Raw genomic sequence first — 18,179 nt, 5'->3', positions numbered from 1 at the left:
TTTATAAGGATTAGAAGGATGTTTAGCAATCCAAACATTCTTGGAAACAGTGCGTTTAAACACCACATTTCAATAAAATTCAGATGTCCAGCAAAACAACACCCAGTATACGCACTGCACAAACCTCACTAAGTTTGGTAAAACAACCGTCAAGATTTCTACGTTAGACACAACTATGTGAACAGTTACTTTGGAATTTGGAGATCTTTGTCAGAAGTAACCACCCAAAATGGAGCAGAAGTGTGTATGTAACACAAATTTACAGTAAAAACTTTGGAAATAGCGTTTGAATATCCAAGTTTGATTTATCATTTATGGTAAATATGACGTGAGTTATCCGGTTCTCGCAGCTTTGAACAAATGTATATGAAAGCATATAACTAAGAATCAACCACCAACTACTTCACCTTACCTAGCAACTTCGCTTCACAATCCCGTCACAATTCGCAAATTTCCGCGCTGCCCAATAGTGTCCACCTCGCACAAAACAGTCCGCAGTATCGCCGTCTCTAATCAGCTTTGCGTCGCATTATTATTGAGCCAAACTCTCGCACAGCCCCTCCACACACAGGGGGGTACCTACTTTAGAGGCGCTCACTCCCTGCAACTCGACACTGACTGGATACAACGATGCCGATGATGATGGGGATGATAGTGGTGGTGGTTCGTTGCACAGGGGTTCCGCCTAATGCTAATGCCAACTAATGCAGCTCGTAGCAACTCACCGGGCGCGCACTCGCGGATTTGCCGAAATTTTCGACGAATCTTTTGTTCTAATCAGGCAACACTCACACGTAGCACTATGGATCCTGAAACATTAGCGCGCACAGCACAGTAGCACAGTAACAGTTCGGTTTAGTCTAGTCCGGGTTGGGTTCGATCCGTTGTAGGGGATTAGTGTCACAATTCGGGAGTTATTATCGAGTATTGCACATTATTTTTTAATAATAATACAATCACTGTTGGTCCAAACTTGTTTTTAGTTTTTCATCAGCTACGGGTTCTTACATCGTTGCTTTTTAAACTTGCATGAGGGAAACAAGATTAGTTCGTTTAGTTTTTGTTTTATCTTTAGAATAGCAAACGAACTAAAACACTAACAAAATCATGCAATTTTTTGATTTTCGAATTCTTTCTGACTTTTTCTCGCACGCTCTCACGTTCACGTTCGGTTGATGGAGAAAATATGAACTTTTGGTTTCCTGGAATTCGTCCGGTTCTTCAATATCCAAGAGGGGGTCGGCCGAAACGTTGTTGAAAATTGTTCTCTTTCGACATCCACTACTCGCTTCCACTTTAATTATCGATTAATTTAAACGGTGCACATTTTTTGGCAATTTTACTTTCCCTATCGTTCACCTCTCCGCGGCTCCTTGCGGAGGTCGACGTCGTGGTCCACATTTTAAATATGCTTTTTTTCATCTCCGATGTATGATAATTATTATATATTGTGGTTGCAGGCGCTGGAGCTTCTTCTTCTTCTTCTGCTCCTGGCACCCACTCACGACCTCGGCTCCTTGAGGAAGGTTCGCAGTTGGTTCCTCTTCTTCTTCTTCCTCCTCCGGAGCTATTCACAGGGACGAGTGAGACGATACGGACAGTAGGTAACTTTTGGCTTCTGGACTATATTTTATTCAAAATTGAGTTGAAAACGTTTAGTTTTGGATTACTTATAATGGAAAAAATAAGAAATTTGACGCCGGTATTTTTGGCATCGCGCGACGGACGGCGATAACACGCGTATTAACAACGACGCTAGAACAGCGTGACTGAGCGTCATTATGCGCTAAAAAGAAACACTGACCGCTGGGTAATTACATACATATTCGTACATACTCGTACAGCGAGGCAATATGTGGGGACCGCGACGACCTGGGACTGGGCCGCTGCTACCCTACCAAACCAAACCAGGCACGACCGAACGGACCGACCGGGGAGAGCCTAGGCTGCGATTTTTTTTTCATCCATCCTCGCATCATCCTGGCAGCGCGCGCCCAACCAAACCGAACCAACACATGCGACCGAACCAGGACCAGGCAAAACACGGCTGAATGGACGGTGACGACGACGACGACGACGACGACGGCAAGGACGGGAGTTGCTGTGAACACATAGAGCGGAATGAAAAAAAAGGAATCGGGCAGAATCCCTCGTTTCCAACGCGCGTTTTGTGCGGATCGGGAAAAAATTTATCATTTTCCGAGTTTTCCCTGTTTGGCGGAAAAAATCTCCCGTCCGTCGACGTAAGGGCGCGGGAAGACGACGGCAGGGCTGCCAGGACGCGTTTTTGGATGTCATTTTCGAAGGACAACTAGACGAACGTTGTTTGAAGAAATGTTTCAACATGAGCAGGAAGTTTGAAAAGCTTCTCCCGGAAGCTTGGAAAGCTTCTCCCGGAAGCTTGGAAAGCTTCTCCCGGAAGCTTGGAAAGCTTCTCCCGGAAGCTTGGAAAGCTTCTCCCGGAGCTTGGAAAGCTTCTCCCGGAAGCTTGGAAAGCTTCTCCCGGAAGCTTGAAAAGCTTCTCCCGGAAGCTTGGAAAGCTTCTCCCGGAGCTTGGAAAGCTTCTCCCGGAAGCTTGGAAAGCTTCTCCCGGAAGCTTGAAAAGCTTCTCCCGGAAGCTTGGAAAGCTCCCGGAAGCTTGGAAAGCTTCTCCCGGAAGCTTGGAAAGCTTCTCCCGCAAGCTTGGAAAGCTTCTCCCGCAAGCTTGGAAAGCTTCTCCCGGAAGCTAGGAAAGCTTCTCCCGGAATCTTGGAAAGCTTCTTCCGGAAGCTTGGAAAGCTTCTCCCGGAAGCTTGGAAAGCTTCTCCCGGAAGCTTGGAAAGCTTCTCCCGGAAGCTTGAAAAGCTTCTTCCGGAAGCTTGGAAAGCTTCTCCCGGAAGCTTGGAAAGCTTCTCCCGGAAGCTTGGAAAGCTTCTCCCGGAAGCTTGGACAGCTTCTCCCGGAAGCTTGGAAAGCTTCTCCCGGAAGCTTGGAAAGCTTCTCCCGCAAGCTTGGAAAGCTTCTCCCGGAAGCTTGGAAAGCTTCTCCCGGAAGCTTGGAAAGCTTCTCCCGGAATCTTGAAAAGCTTCTCCCGGAATCTTGGAAAGCTTCTCCCGGAAGCTTGGAAAGCTTCTCCCGGAAGCTTGGAAAGCTTCTCCCGGAAGCTTGGAAAGCTTCTCCCGCAAGCTTGGAAAGCTTCTCCCGGAAGCTTGGAAAGCTTCTCCCGGAAGCTTGGAAAGCTTCTCCCGGAATCTTGGAAAGCTTCTCCCGGAAGCTTGGAAAGCTTCTCCCGGAAGCTTGGAAAGCTTCTCCCGGAATCTTGGAAAGCTTCTCCCGGAAGCTTGGAAAGCTTCTCCCGGAAGCTTGGAAAGCTTCTCCTGGAAGCTTGGAAAGCTTCTCCTGGAAGCTTGGAAAGCTTCTCGTGGAAGCTGCTTGAAAAGCTTCTCCTGGAAGTTGCTTGCAAAGCTTCTCCTGGAAGCTGCTTGCAAAGCTTCTCTTGGAAGCTGCTTGCAAAGCTTCTCCTGGAAGCTGCTCGCAAAGCTTCTCCTGGAAGCTGCTTGCAAAGCTTCTCCTGGAAGCTGCTTGCAAAGCTTCTCCTGGAAGCTGCTTGCAAAGCTTCTCCTGGGAGCTGCTTGCAAAGCTTCTCCTGGAAGCTGCTTGCAAAGCTTCTCCTGGAAGCTGCTTGCAAAGCTTCTCCTGGAAGCTGCTTGCAAAGCTTCTCCTGGAAGCTGCTTGCAAAGCTTCTCCTGGAAGCTGCTTGCAAAGCTTCTCCTGGAAGCTGCTTGCAAAGCTTCTCCAAGAAGCTGCTTGCAAAGCTTCTCCTGGAAGCTGCTTGCAAAGCTTCTCCTGGAAGATTCTTGGAAAGCTTCTCCTGGAAGCTGCTTGGAAAGCTTCTCCTGGAAGCTGCTTGGTAAGCTTCTCCTGGAAACTCCTTGGAAAGCATCTCCTGTAAGCTGCTTGGAAAGTTTCTCCTGGAAGCTGCTTGGAAAGCTTCTCCTATAGGCTGCTTGGAAAGCTTCTCCTGGAAGTGTGAAGAATTAGCCTAAGTTAAAATTCACGAATAAAAAGAAACAAAAAAAAAATCTCATGGAAGCTGCTTGGAAAGCTTCTCCTGGAAACTCCTTGAAAAGCTTCTCCTGTAAGCTGCTTGGAAAGCTTCTCCTGGAAGCTGCTTGGAAAGCTTCTCCTGGAAGCTGCTTGGAAAGCTTCTTCTGGAAGCTGCTTGGAAGCTTCTCCTGGAAGCTTGGAAAGCTTCTCACGGAAGCTTGGACAGATTCTCCTGGAAGCTTGGAAAGCTCCTCATGGAAGCTTGGAACAAGAAGCTGGACAAGATTCTCCCAGAAGTTTGGTAAGCATTTTCAGCAGTATTGAAAGCTGCTCCCAGCAGCTTGGGAAGCTTCTCTCAAAAGCTTGTAAAGCTTCTCCAAGCAGCTTAGAAAGCATCTCCTAAAAGCTTAAAAAGCTCCTTCTTGTAGCTTGAAATGCTTTTTCTAGAAGTTTGTAATGCTTCATCTAGGAGTTTGGAAAGTTTCTCCTTGAAGCTAAGAAAGCTTGTCTTATGAAGAACCTGGAAAGCTTCTCCAATAAACGTGGAAAGGTTTTTCTAGAACATTTGGAAGCTTTTTCTAGAAGACTAAAAAGTTTCACTTGATATCTTGGAAAGTTTGCACTAGAATTATAAGAAAATTCTGGAAGCTTTTCAAGCTTTCAGAGCTTCTACGGAAACTTTCTTAACTCGTGGAAGAAGATTTCCATGCTTCGAAGGGAAACTTTTCAAACTTCTGAGAGAATCATTCCAATTTTTTAGAAGAAGCTTTGCCAGCCTCCGGAAGGAGCTTTTTAAGCTTTTACGCGTAGGAAGATTTCTAAGCTTCTTCGTGAAGCTTTCCAAACTTCTCGTAGAAGCTTTCCATGCTTCGAAAGGAAGCTTTCCAATGTTCAAAAGGAAGCCTTTTATGCTTCTAAAGCAAGCTTTTTAAGCTTCTGAAGGAAGCTTTTCAAGCTTCTAAAGAAAGCTTCGCAAGCTTCTAAAGGAAACTTTTCAAGTTTCTACAGGAAACTTTCGAAGCTTATAAAGGAAACTTTCGAAGCTTCTAAAGGATACTTCCAAACTTAAAGCAAGCTTTCCAAGCTTCTAAAGGAAACTTTCCAAGCTTCTAAAGGAAACTTTCTAAGCTTCGAAAGGAAGCTTTCCAAGCTTCTAAAGGAAGCTTTCCAAGCTTCTAAAGGAAGCTTTCCAAGCTTCTAAAGGAAGCTTTCCAAGCTTCTAAAGGAAGCTTTCCAAGCTTCTAAAGGAAGCTTTCCAAGCTTCTAAAGGAAGCTTTCCAAGCTTACAAAGGAAACATTCCAAGCTTCTAAAGGAAACTTTCCAAGCTTCAAAAGCAAGCTTTCCAAGCTTCTAAAGGAAGCTTTCCAAGATTCTAAAGGAAACTTTCTAAGCTTCTAAAGGAAGCTTTCCAAGCTTCTTAAGAAAGCTTTCCAAGCGTCTAAAGGAAGCTTTCCAAGCTTCTAAAGGTAACTTTCCAAGCTTCGTAAGGAAGCATTCCAAGCTTCTAAAGCTTTCTACAGGAAGCATTCCAAGCTTCTGAAGGAAGCTTTCCAAGCTTTTAAAGGAAGCTTTCCAAGCTTCTAAAGGAAGCTTTCCAAGCTTCTAAAGGAAGCTTTCCAAGCTTCTAAAGGAAGCTTTCCAAGCTTCTAAAGGAAGCTTTAGAATCTTCTGTAGGAAAATTTCCTTGATTCTACAGCAAGCTTTCCAAGCTTTTCAAGCAAGCTTTCCAAGCTTCTAAAGGAAGCTTTCCAAGCTTCGAAAGGAAGCTTTCCAAGCTTCTAAAGGAAGCTTTCCAAGCTTCTAAAGGAAGCTTTCCAATCTTCTGTAGGAAAATTTCCTTGATTCTACAGCAAGCTTTCCAAGCTTTTCATGCAGGCTTTCCAAGCTTCTAAAGGAAGCTTTCCAAGCTTCTAAAGGAAGCTTTCCTAGCTTCTAAAAGAAACTTTCCAATATCAATTGGTGTAATTAGTGCTAACGTAAGAACAATCACGACATTCACGAAACGCGAGTCTATTCGATCTCATCGACACGAATCGGCTGCAGTAACATTCTCTCTCTCCCCGGACCCGGATTAGTACGAACAACATCGCAATCAGTCGGACATTGTCCCGTTGATGGGCTGCATCGAGCCCGAAACCGGTCGGCATTAAGGTAATTTTTTAATTATTTTGACGATTGTAAGAATCACAAGTGTCGTGTCTTGTTCCGCGTCGCGTTTCGTGAATGAATCTCTTCAAGCTTCTAAAGGAAACTTTTCAAGCTTCGAAAGGAAGCTTTCCAAGCTTCGAAAGGAAGCTTTCCAAGCTTCGAAAGGAAGCTTTCCAAGCTTCGAAAGGAAGCTTTCCAAGCTTCGAAAGGAAGCTTTCCAAGCTTCGGAAGGAAGCTTTCCAAGCTTCGGAAGGAAGCTTTCCAAGCTTCGAAAGGAAGCTTTCCAAGCTTCGAAAGGAAGCCTTCCAAGCTTCGAAAGGAAGCTTTCCAAGCTTCGAAAGGAAGCTTTCCAAGCTTCGAAAGGAAGCTTTCCAAGCTTCGAAAGGAAGCTTTCCAAGCTTCGAAAGGAAGCTTTCCAAGCTTCGAAAGGAAGCTTTCCAAGCTTCGAAAGGAAGCTTTCCAAGCTTCGAAAAAAAGCTTTCCAAGCTTAGAAAGGAAGCTTTCCAAGCTTCGAAAGGAAGCTTTCCAAGCTTCGAAAGGAAGCTTTCCAAGCTTCGAAAGGAAGCTTTCCAAGCTTCGAAAGGAAGCTTTCCAAGCTTCGAAAGGAAGCTTTCCAAGCTTCGAAAGGAAGCTTTCCAAGCTTCGAAAGGAAGCTTTCCAAGCTTCGAAAGGAAGCTTTCCAAGCTTCGAAAGGAAGCTTTCCAAGCTTCGAAAGGTAGCTTTCCAAGCTTCGAAAGGAAGCTTTCCAAGCTTCGAAAGGAAGCTTTCCAAGCTTCGAAAGGAAGCTTTCCAAGCTTCGAAAGGAAGCTTTCCAAGCTTCGAAAGGAAGCTTTCCAAGCTTCGAAAGGAAGCTTTCCAAGCTTCGAAAGGAAGCTTTCCAAGCTTCGAAAGGAAGCTTTCCAAGCTTCGAAAGGAAGCTTTCCAAGCTTCGAAAGAAAGCTTTCCAAGCTTCGAAAGGAAGCTTTCCAAGCTTCGAAAGGAAGCTTTCCAAGCTTCGAAAGGAAGCTTTCCAAGCTTCGAAAGTAAGCTTTCCAAGCATCGAAAGGAAGCTATCCAAGCTTCGAAAGGAAGCTTTCCAAGCTTCGAAAGGAAGCTTTCCAAGCTTCGAAAGGAAGCTTTCCAAGCTTCTAAAGGAAGCTTTCCAAGCTTCTAAAGGAAGCTTTCCAAGCTTCTAAATGAAGATTTCCAAGCATCGAAAGGAAGCTTTTCAAGCTTCGAAAGGAAGCTCTCCAAGTTACTGGGAGAAGATTTTCAAGCTTTGGGATGATGTTTTTACCCCAATTGTGTCATTCCGTAAATCTGCCAGCACTGCGCCCATCCTGGACCGTTGCAGCAGCAACACTCATCAGCGCTCCTCCACCAATGACAACAACAAAAAACAACGAAAAAACTCCGGTGCCCTCTCTATGTATGCAACCCGCATGGTATGATGGCGATGACTCCGGTGCGGAGGAGGAAAAAAAGCAAATTTCTGCACCCGATTCGAACAGTTGGGGTGGGGGCCGTCTCCTCGCTCTCCTCCGGATGTGTTTCGTGGATTTCTCCATCGTCGTCGGCCGTAGTTACGTGGCTCTGAGTAGCTGGGCTACCTCTGTTTTGTACATAAATTTTTCCGAAAAGAAAAATTCGAATTGCCCTCCCGTCGCTGGCTGTCGCCGTCGCCATCGCCATGCCGCCAGGCAGCCAGTCAGGTCGGTGTCGATTGTTTGTCACCAGGCAGTGCGCGCGCGAGAGAAAGCCCGCGTGTGCTCACCATGATGTCGCGCGCGGGAGAGTCCTGGTGGAACGCGCGGAAAATTGACCGTCCTGCGGGGTGAGGAAAAGCGAAACGAAAACGGGAAAAAATAGCGTGCGGAGGCAATCCATACACATATATTTCATCAATACATTTTTCCTGGCGCAAGCGTTCGTCGGTCGATTGTGAGCCTCGCGAGGAGCGGGCGACTTTTTTTTTTTTTGGCGTCCCATAGTCCTTTTTTCCGCTCCGCCTTTTGCCTCACATAAACGAACGCACACCGGAAGGGGGAGACGGAATCGAACGACGACGATGACGGTTCGGGCGACCCTGTTGCCTACATGCAGGCGCTCCTTGCAAGAAAGGACCTTGAGGTCGTAACATTTAGTGGCTCTGGGTCCGATTTAATTGATTTCGAAAATCAGGATTAACAGATTTTTGTTTCATGAATCACTTAAACGATTGTAGATATGAAATAAGCAGAACGGTAGAGTGAAAGAGAGGCACCTACATATGGCATTAGTCCTCCCATCAACCCGATCACGAGCTGAGAAGGGAGGACAACAGGATTTGCCTAAAATGCACGCACGCACATGTATGTGCAGTGCAGTCCTTTTTTGCGCCACCCACACAGCTGCAGTATCAAAACGCACTTTTTCCTCCCCTGATCGCTAACACACGCATGGAGCTATTTTAGTTCCAGTTAGGTCCAGGCTGTCCTCCTCCGGCAGTGACTCGATTGGATGTTCGTACGGGATGATGTTTGTATGCAACTTACTTTCAGTCCTGGGCACCCACGGTGCAGAGGATCGAATTGCCAGCCATTGCCTTGATCTGTGGCCAGGTCAAATTTCTGTCGACTTGCTTGATTTCGTTGTTGAGGTTGCGCCGCCATGAGCCTCTGGGTCTGTCTCTGCTGCGAAGTCCTGCTGGGTTCCAATCTAACGCTTGCTTGCAGATTTAGTTTTCGCCCCTGCGTAGAATCCGGCCGACCCACCTCCACTTTTGCTCCCGAATTTCTGTCGCTATCGGCTTTTGATGACATCGACGATGGAGCTCCAAGTTGGAGATCCTATTGTGAGGCTACCACGCACGAATTATATATCTCAGACATTTATTGAATATTGATGAATATCTGCAGCCGTTGCATGTTCTGCACTGATACACACAAAATTTCACTGGCGTATAGCAGCACAGATTTCACGTTCGAGTTAAAAATTCGAATTTTGGTGCGTCGACTAATCTGGTTGTTTTTCCATACATTTCTTAAACTCGCAAAAGCAGCCCTCGCTTTCTTGATCCGTACACCTAGGTCGATCTTGGTGCCGCCATCGGCCGCCATTTGGCTACCAAGATATTGGAAGCTTTCAACATTCTCCACTGATTGCCCAGCTACCGTAAAACTGGAAGGGATGACAGTGTTTACATCCAACGACTTGGTCTTGTTGACGTTGTTGATGGTAAGACCTGCCGCTGAGGAGCGATTGGCAAGATCATCGAGCTTGCTCTGCATATCAGAACGCCGTTGAGCTAGGAGAGCAACGTCGTCAGCCAGTTCAAAATCATTTAGGTGCTCCATAGTAATGGGCTGCCACAGCAATCCACGATTTGGTTCGCACCTACCAGGATCTCGTCGATTACGATGAGAAACAGTAGCGGTGATAGTATACATCTTTGCCTCACTCCAGAAACGACCCGGATGGGATCGGACAAGACACCGTTGTGCAGTACTCTGCATGAAAATGCCCTGTACTGTGCTTCAATGAGACCAATGATTTTCTCAGGGAGACCCTGTTTCCGTGATTGAGACGGTCGGAAGCTTTTTTGTAATCAATGAACGTTCATGAACACCAGGTAGAGAGACTTGGAATTCATTGATTTGCTCCAGAATGATACGGAGCGTGACAATATGGTTCACACCGGATCGTCTGGCACTGAATCCTGCTTGCTGCCGTCGTAGAGTTGCGTCAATCATCTCCTGTATCCGGTTCAGGACCACTTTGTAGAGCACTTTGAGAACGATACACAGCACCATGATGCCCCACCAATTATCGCATACAGTCTGGTCACCCTTTTTGGGTACCTTTACAAAGTTGCCTTGCATCCAGTCGGCCGGAAATGTCGAGGTTTCCCATATGTTGCAGAATAATTGATGCAGTAGTTGTGCGGATACTACGGGGTGAGCTTCGAGCATCTCAGCTGATATGCGATCGACCCCTGGGGCCCTGTTCGGTTTTATGCTACGGATGGCTGTTTCTATCTCCTGCACTGATGGAGCTTCAGTGTTGACACGGGTTATGCATCGAACCCTTGGCGGATCATGTTGAGGTGTTGATGACGTGGCCGACACTTGAAAAAGGTTTCCAAAGTGCTCGAACCAGCGTTTCAACTGGTCAGCCGGGTCGGTCAGTAACTGTCCAGATGAGTCTTTCATAGGCATCGTAGCATTCATCTTGGTCCCACTAAGGCGACGTGAGACATCGTAGAGGAGACGGATGTCGCCGGTGTTTGCGGCTTTCTCGCCTTCGTCGACTTGGAAGTCCACCCACGCTCTTTTTTCCCGTCTACATGAGCGTTTCTCGAGAGCCGAATAGCGCTGCCGGGCAAAGCCTTTGGCTCCTCGTGTTTTCGCTCGCTCTATCGCGGCTTTGGCGTTCCTTCGCTCCTCTATCTTCCTCCAGGTATCATATATGATTTACTGCTTTCTCCGGGTGCGTAGCTTACCCAAATTATTCTCGCCGGTGGCGATGAAGGCGTTCTTGATGACGCTCCATTGATCTTCCACGCTTCCACCTGCTGGAGTATCCACAACACGGTTCTTCAGCTCCTCGTCGAAGGATCTTTGCACGGCAGCGTCTTCCAATCGGCGTGTGTTGAACCGTCGCCCAATTTTCTCCTCCTGTCGATAAATCCTAACAATGCGAAGTCGGATCTTGCCGATTAGGAGATGATGGTCGGACGGTTTCCACTTCATGAGCGCAGCGTGGGCGTGAGCGCTGAGCAGGACACCAACTCCACAGTCGCGAGGACCGTGTTCACCTCGTAGGCCGGAGTACAGCAGAGTTTGACCCGACGCCAATCTGTGTTCTAAAAGTTCGGTCAACAGACTTCGCTCAGTCCTAGGATTTCAAACTTCATACGTCATGTCTCATTGACCAGTTGTGCCAGTTCACCCTGCTTGGCTGGGGTTAGTACACTCAAAGTTCTAATTCTTGTCCGTTGTTTTGCACTAAAAGTTGTTGGCGTTGAATCAGTTCGTAATCCTTCATTTTTGGATTCTGTAACGGTTTTTGAGTTTCAAGGACAGTAAGTTGTTGGCCAAAGCTCCCATATCTACTTTAGTGGAGCTGCCACCTTAGGTATAGCTTCCGGTGGATGACAAACAACGGTCAGACGTTGTTTGAGCTGCACCTCCTTGGTGAACAGACGCTCGGGACGTACCTTCTCAATCTAACTGAAGTCAGAATGACAACAGTGCCCAGGCTGCAATATCAGCTAAGTACACAAGTAGCTGGCGGTCTTTGTCATCGTTTGACCCGTGGAAACATGAAATAGGAACTTGTGAGGACCAGAGCTATGTTGAACGCTCTCCTCATCGACTCCACGTTTTGCAGCCCGCAAAACTAGCAAGTACGAGCAAAGTTCTTTCAATTCCACTGCTTGTGTTTATCTTTGAACAGATAGACCCATTTCGTCTGTGACTTGGACTTCTTCTGCGTCGAGCACACGACACTTCTTCTGGAGCCCTCCGTGAACTTGGAACTCAATAAGGGATTTTAAATTGAGTTCATCCAGGAGCTCCACCTGGGTATTCTTCAAGCGATCTACCTGGGTTTCTCCGGAAGTTGCCCTGGGATAACTGCAGGTGATTCAAATGGCTTTGTTTCAAAAGTTTCTATAAGATTTACGCGTATCTTGCACCTAGTATTTATTCAGAAATTCCACAAGGAGTTTTACCTTACTTCCTTTTTGGAGTTCCATCTGTGATTTTTCAGTAAGGTACACCGGGGCAAGTTGAACCGGGTGGGGCAAGATGAAACGCGAAGTTTTAAAATAGATTTCAATAAAATTTAGAATTTTTTCTTTCGCCAAAAGATTGTTTGAATCAAAAACTATGTGTTATTGCATTCGAGCTATTCACCATCATTGGATAACATCATGTTAACCCGCTGTTTCATCTTGCCCCACCCCTTTCAACTTGCCCCGGTGTACCTTAGTTCCACCCGTGATTTCTTTAGTAACTATTGTAAACACGTTTCTGAAGTTCACAATTCATTCGGGAGTGAATCGGGTAAACCTTCCAGAAATTCCACCTGGTATTCATCTAGGTCTGCCTGTGAGATCTTTAAGAATTCTACTTGAAATTTCTCCGGTAGCTCCACCTGAGATTTTAACACGGGTTACATCTGAGATTTCTCCAAGACTCCTGTGATTTATTGAGAAGTTCAACCTAGGCATTTCTCAAGAATTCCAGCTAGTAGTCTTCCAGAAGTTCCAGCTGAAATAACTTTAAGAGTTTTACGAAGGATTTTTCCAGAAGTTCTGTCAGAGTTTGATTGAGAACGTTCAGCTGGAGTTTTTCCAGTTGTTATACTTGCAATTCTTCAGGTAATTCCAGCTGACATTCTACGTACATTTATGGTACCATGAGTTCCACTTGGAATTCCTGCATGACAATTTCACCAGAAAATTCACCTAGGATTTCTCCAGTAGTTCCATCTTCTCCCAAAATTCCACCTGGAAGTTCTCCTAGAATTTCGCCTGGAGTTTCTTGGAAAATTCCACCCGTGATTTACTTTAAAGACATGGACAGGACACCGTCTCCGGCTAATGGCTGCACAAATTGAACCAATATTTAAAACTATACAACGGACACACAGAACATGCACACTAGCTGATACAGAGAAGGCACATTTCTCACAAAAAGGTCCTCCGCCCGGAGCTGGAATCGAACCCTTACCTCATGGTTCTTCTTCTTCTTCTTCTTCTTCTTTATGGCTCTACGTCCCCACTGGGACTTGGCCTGCCTCGCTTCAACTTAGTGTTCCTTGAGCACATCCACTGTTATTAATTGAAGGGCTTTCTTTGCCTGCCATTGCATGAATTTGTATATTGTGAGGCAAGTACAATGATACTCTATGCCCAGGAAGTCGAGAAAATCTTCCCGACCGGAACGGGAATCGAACCCGCCGTCTCCGGATTGGCGATCCATAGCTTTAACCACTAGGCTAACTGGAAACCCTCCTCATGGTATGGTGCATTTATACGCTTGGTGACGCTAACAACACGACTATGAGGCTACAATGAGTGCGGTTCCACCTGGGATTTCTTTACCAGTACAAGCTGGAAATTTTCCAGTTCCAACTGAACTTGTTCAAAGAATTGTTCAAAGTTCCACCATAGAGCCGTTTGATTGCGTTTGGTAACTTCGAGCCGAATAATTTCCCCGGTTTCACCATAGATTTCTTTAGATATTCCAACTGGAGCGTTTCAGGTGGTTTTCAGAAGGTTTCACAGGTGGTACAGGGAGTTTCAGAAGGTTTCTGCAGGCATTTCAGGGGGTTTCGGAGAGTTTTCAACATGTTTGAGGAGCGTTACACGGGATTTTCGAGGTCTTTTCGGGTGTTCTGGAGCGTTACAGCGAATTTCAGGGACGTTATGGGGGGTTTCGAAGGGTTGCTGGTGGATTACATAGGGTATTTCAGGATGGTATTCTGAGGTGTTACAAGGGGTTTCCTAAGGTTGAAGAGGTGTTACAGAGGAACCAGAGGACTTTCCGCGGGTTCCAAAGACATTACTGGTAGTATGAGAAGGTTGCAGAGGCGTTTCAGGGGGTTTCAGAAGTGTTATAGGGGATAAGGGGATTTCAAGGACATTCATCGTCCCCTGAAATGCTCTGCAGTTTCCTTGAGCGTTCTTAAAGTCCCCTTTAACCCTTAATTGGTTGTGCCGTTGATTATTTTACAAGAAGTAATACAAGTAGCCACAGATTCAAAAGCACCGTGACCGTACAACCATCTCCACCCAAATGTCGCATTTCGAAGGGCAGAACACTCGGCTTGTGGTCTCCAATCCTCATTCCAGACAACAGGCTCGAAATAACTACGTTGCATTCCCGAGTGTCGATAACGAACCCTTTCAGGATTCTGCTGAGAATCTTTTCAGGATTCTGCTGAGAATCCTTTCAGGATTCTGCAGAGAATCCTCTCAGGATTCTGCAAAGAATCCTCTCAGGATTCTGCAAAAAATCCTCTCAGGATTCTGCAAAAAATCCTCTCAGGATTCTGCAAAGAATCCTCTCAGGATTCTGCAAAGAATCCTCTCAGGATTCTGCAAAGAATCCTCTCAGGATTCTGCAAAGAATCCTCTCAGGATTCTGCAAAGAATCTTCTCAGGATTCTGCAAAGAATCCTCTCAGGATTCTGCAAAGAATCCTCTCAGGATTCTGCAAAGAATCCTCTCAGGATTCTGCAAAGAATCCTCTCAGGATTCTGCAAAGAATCCTCTCAGGATTCTGCAAAGAATCCTCTCAGGATTCTGCAAAGAATCCTCTCAGGATTCTGCAAAGAATCATCTCAGGATTCTGCAGAGAATCCTCTCAGGGATCTGCAAAGAATCCTCTCAGAATTCTGCAAAGAATCCTCTCAGGATTCTGCAAAGAATCCTCTCAGGATTCTGCAAAGAATCCTCTCAGGATTCTGCAAAGAATCCTCTCAAGATTCTGCAAAGAATCCTCTCAGGATTCTGCAAAGAATCCTCTCAGGATTCTGCAAAGAATCCTCTCAGGATTCTGCAAAGAATCCTCTCAGGATTCTGCAAAGAATCCTCTCAGGATTCTCTGCAGAATCCTGAAAGGATTCTCTGCAGAATCCTGAAAGGATTCTCTGCAGAATCCTGAAAGGATTCTCCCCAGAATCCTGAAAGCATTCTCCCCAGAATCCTGAAAGGATTCTCCCTAGAATCCTGAAAGTATTCTCCCTAGAATCCTGAAAGGATTCTCCCTAGAATCCTGAAAGCATTCTCCCCAGAATCCTGAAAGGATTCTCCCCAGAATCTGAGGATTCCCCGCAGAATCCTGAGAGGATTTTCGGCAGACTCCTGAGTGGATTCTCCGCAGAATTCTGAGAGGGTTCTCCACAGAATCCTGGGAGGATTCTCAGCAGATTCTTTGCAGAATCCTGAGAGGATTCTCTGCAGAATCCTGAGAGGATTCTCTGCCGAATCCTGAGACGATTTTCTGCCGAATCCTGAGAGGATTCTCTGCCGAATCCTAAGAAGATTCTCTGCCGAATCCTGAGAGGATTCTCTGCAGAATCCTGAGAGGATTCTCTGCAGAATCCTGCGAAGATTCTCTGCTGAATCCTGAGAGGATTCTCTGCAGAATCCTGAGAGGATTCTCTGCCGAATCCTGAGAGAATTCTCTGCCGAATCCTGAGAGGATTCTCTGCCGAATCCTGAGAGGATTCTCTGCCGAATCCGAAAAGGATTATCTGCCGAATCCCGACAGGATTCTCTGCAGAATCCTGAGAGGATCCTGTGCAGAATCCAGAGAGGATTCTCCGCAGAATCCTGAGAGGATTCTCCGCCGAATCCTGAGAGGATTCTCTATCGAATCTTGAGAGGATTCTCTGCAGAATCCTGAGAGGATTCTCTGCAGAATCCTGAGAGGATTCTTCTGAGAATGCTGAGAGGATTCTTCTGAGAATGCTGAGAGGATTCTTCTGAGAATCCTGAGAGGATTCTTCTGAGAATCCTGAGAGGATTCTTCTGAGAATCCTGAGAGGATTCTTCTGAGAATCCTGAGAGGATTCTTCTCAGAATCCTGAGAGGATTCTCTGCAGAATCCTGAGAGGATTCTCTGCAGAATCCTGAGAGGATTCTCTGCATAATCTTGAGAGGTTTCTCTGCATAATCCTGAGAGGATTCTCTGCAGAAACCTGAGAGGTTTCTCTGCATAATCCTGAGAGGATTCTCTGCAGAATCCTGAGAGGATTCTCTGCATAATCCTGAGAGGATTCTATGCATAATCCTGAGAGGATTCTCTGCAGAATCCTGAGAGGATTCTCCTCGGAATCCTGAGAGGATTCTCTGCATAATCCCGAGAGGAATCTCTGCAGAATCCTGAGAGGATTCTCTGCAGAATCCTGAGAGGATTCTCTGCAGAATCCTGAGAGGATTCTCTGCAGAATCCTGAGAGGATTCTCTGCAGAATCCTGAGAGGATTCTCTGCAGAATCCTGAGAGGATTCTCTGCAGAATCCTGAGAGGATTCTCTGCAGAATCCTGAGAGGATTCTCTGCAGAATCCTGAGAGGATTCTCTGCAGAATCCTGAGAGGATTCTCTGCAGAATCCTGAGAGGATTCTCTGCAGAATCCTGAGAGGATTCTCTGCAGAATCCTGAGAGGATTCTCTGCAGAATCCTGAGAGGATTCTCTGCAGAATCCTGAGAGGATTCTCTGCAGAATCCTGAGAGGATTCTCTGCAGAATCCTGAGAGGATTCTCTGCAGAATCCTGAGAGGATTCTCTGCCGAATCCTGAGAGGATTCTCTGCCGAATCCTGGGAAGATTCTCTGCCGAATCCTGAGAGGATTCTCTGCAGAATCCTGAGAGGATTCTCTGCAGAATCCTGAGAGGATTGTCTGCAGAATCCTGAGAGGATTGTCTGCAGAATCCTGAGAGGATTCTCTGCCGAGGCTTATTAGAATCCTGAGAGATTTTCTTGCAGAATCCTGAGAGGATTCTCTGCAGATTCCTGAGAGGATTCTCTGCCGAATCCTGAGAGGATTCTCTGCCGAATCCTGAGAAGATTTTCTGCCGAATCCTGAGAGGATTCTCTGCAGAATCCTGAGAGGATTCTCTGCAGAATCCTGAGAGGATTCTCTGCAAAATCCTGAGAGGATTCTCTGCAGAATCCTGAGAGGATTCTCTGCAAAATCCTGAGAGGATTCTCTGCCGAATCCTGAGAGGATTCTTTGCCGAATCCTGAGAGGATTCTCTGCCGAATCCTGAGAGGATTCTCTGCCGAATCCTGAGAGGATTCTCTGCCGAATCCTGAGAGGATTCTCTGCCGAATCCTGAGAGGATTCTCTGCCGAATCCTGAGAGGATTCTCTGCCGAATCCTGAGAGGATTCTCTGCCGAATCCTGAGAGGATTCTCTGCCGAATCCTGAGAGGATTCTCTGCCGAATCCTGGGAAGATTCTCTGCCGAATCCTGAGAAGATTCTCTGCAGAATCCTGAGAGGATTCTCTGCAGAATCCTGAGAGGATTCTCTGCAGAATCCTGAGAGGATTCTCTGCAAAATCCTGAGAGGATTCTCTGCAGAATCCTGAGAGGATTCTCTGCAGAATCCTGAGAGGATTCTCTGCAGAATCCTGAGAGGATGCTCTGCAGAATCCTGAGAGGATTTTCTGCAGAATCCTGAGAGAATTCTTTGCAGAATCCTGAGAGGATTCTCTGCAGAATCCTGAGAGGATTCGCTGCAGAATCCTGAGAGGATTCTCTGCAGAATCATGAGAGGATTCTCTGCAGAATCCTGAGAGGATTCTCTGCCGAATCCTGAGAGGATTCTCTGCCGAATCCTGAGAGGATTCTCTGCCGAATCCTGAGAGAATTCTCTGTCGAATCCTGAGAGAATTCTCTGTCGAATCCTGAGAGGATTCTCTGCCGAATCCTGAGAAGATTCTCTGCAGAATCCTGAGAGGATTCTCTGCCGAATTCTGAAAATTTTCTGCCGAATTCTGAAAATTTCCTGCAGCATCCTGAGAGGATTCTCTACCGAACCCTGAGAGAATTCTCTGCAGAATCCTGGGAAGATTCTCTGCAGAATCCTTAGAGGATTCTCTGCAGTATCCTGAGAGGATTCTCCGCAGAATCCTGAGAGGATTCTCCGCAGAATCCTGAGAGGATTCTCCGCAGAATCCTGAGAGGATTCTCCTCAGAATCCTGAGAGGATTCTCCTCAGAATCCTGAGAGGATTCTCCTCAGAATCCTGAGAGGATTCTCCTCAGAATCCTAAGAGGATTCTCCTCAGAATCCTGAGAGGATTCCCCTCAGAATCCTGAGAGGATTCTCCTCAGAATCCTGAGAGGATTCTCCTCAGAATCCTGAGAGGATTCTCCTCAGAATCCTGAGAGGATTCTCCTCAGAATCCTGAGAGGATTCTCCTCAGAATCCTGAGAGGATTCTCCTCAGAATCCTGAGAGGATTCTCCTCAGAATCCTGAGAGGATTCTCCTCAGAATCCTGAGAGGATTCTCCTCAGAATCCT

General features: G+C 46.4%; 1 protein-coding gene across 3 annotated transcripts in view; it reads right to left on the bottom strand.

The window, feature by feature from the left end:
• The window catches only part of LOC109398973 (homeobox protein prospero), a 365,719-nt gene that overhangs the window by 303,966 nt on the left and 43,574 nt on the right, over positions 1 to 18,179 (bottom strand). The window contains exon 1 of one of the 3 annotated variants that reach the window (XM_029876691.2): positions 413 to 2,004. The exons of the other annotated variants lie outside the window; for them this stretch is intronic. The gene's annotated coding sequence lies outside the window, so the exon portion shown is untranslated. Of the gene's footprint in view, positions 1 to 412; positions 2,005 to 18,179 lie in introns of those variants that run through there. 3 annotated transcript variants of the gene reach the window in all.

This window comes from Aedes albopictus, chromosome 1, assembly GCF_035046485.1.
Source record: "Aedes albopictus strain Foshan chromosome 1, AalbF5, whole genome shotgun sequence".
Taxonomy (NCBI): Eukaryota; Metazoa; Arthropoda; class Insecta; order Diptera; family Culicidae; genus Aedes; species Aedes albopictus.
This window is presented reverse-complemented; position numbering and strand designations above follow the sequence as displayed.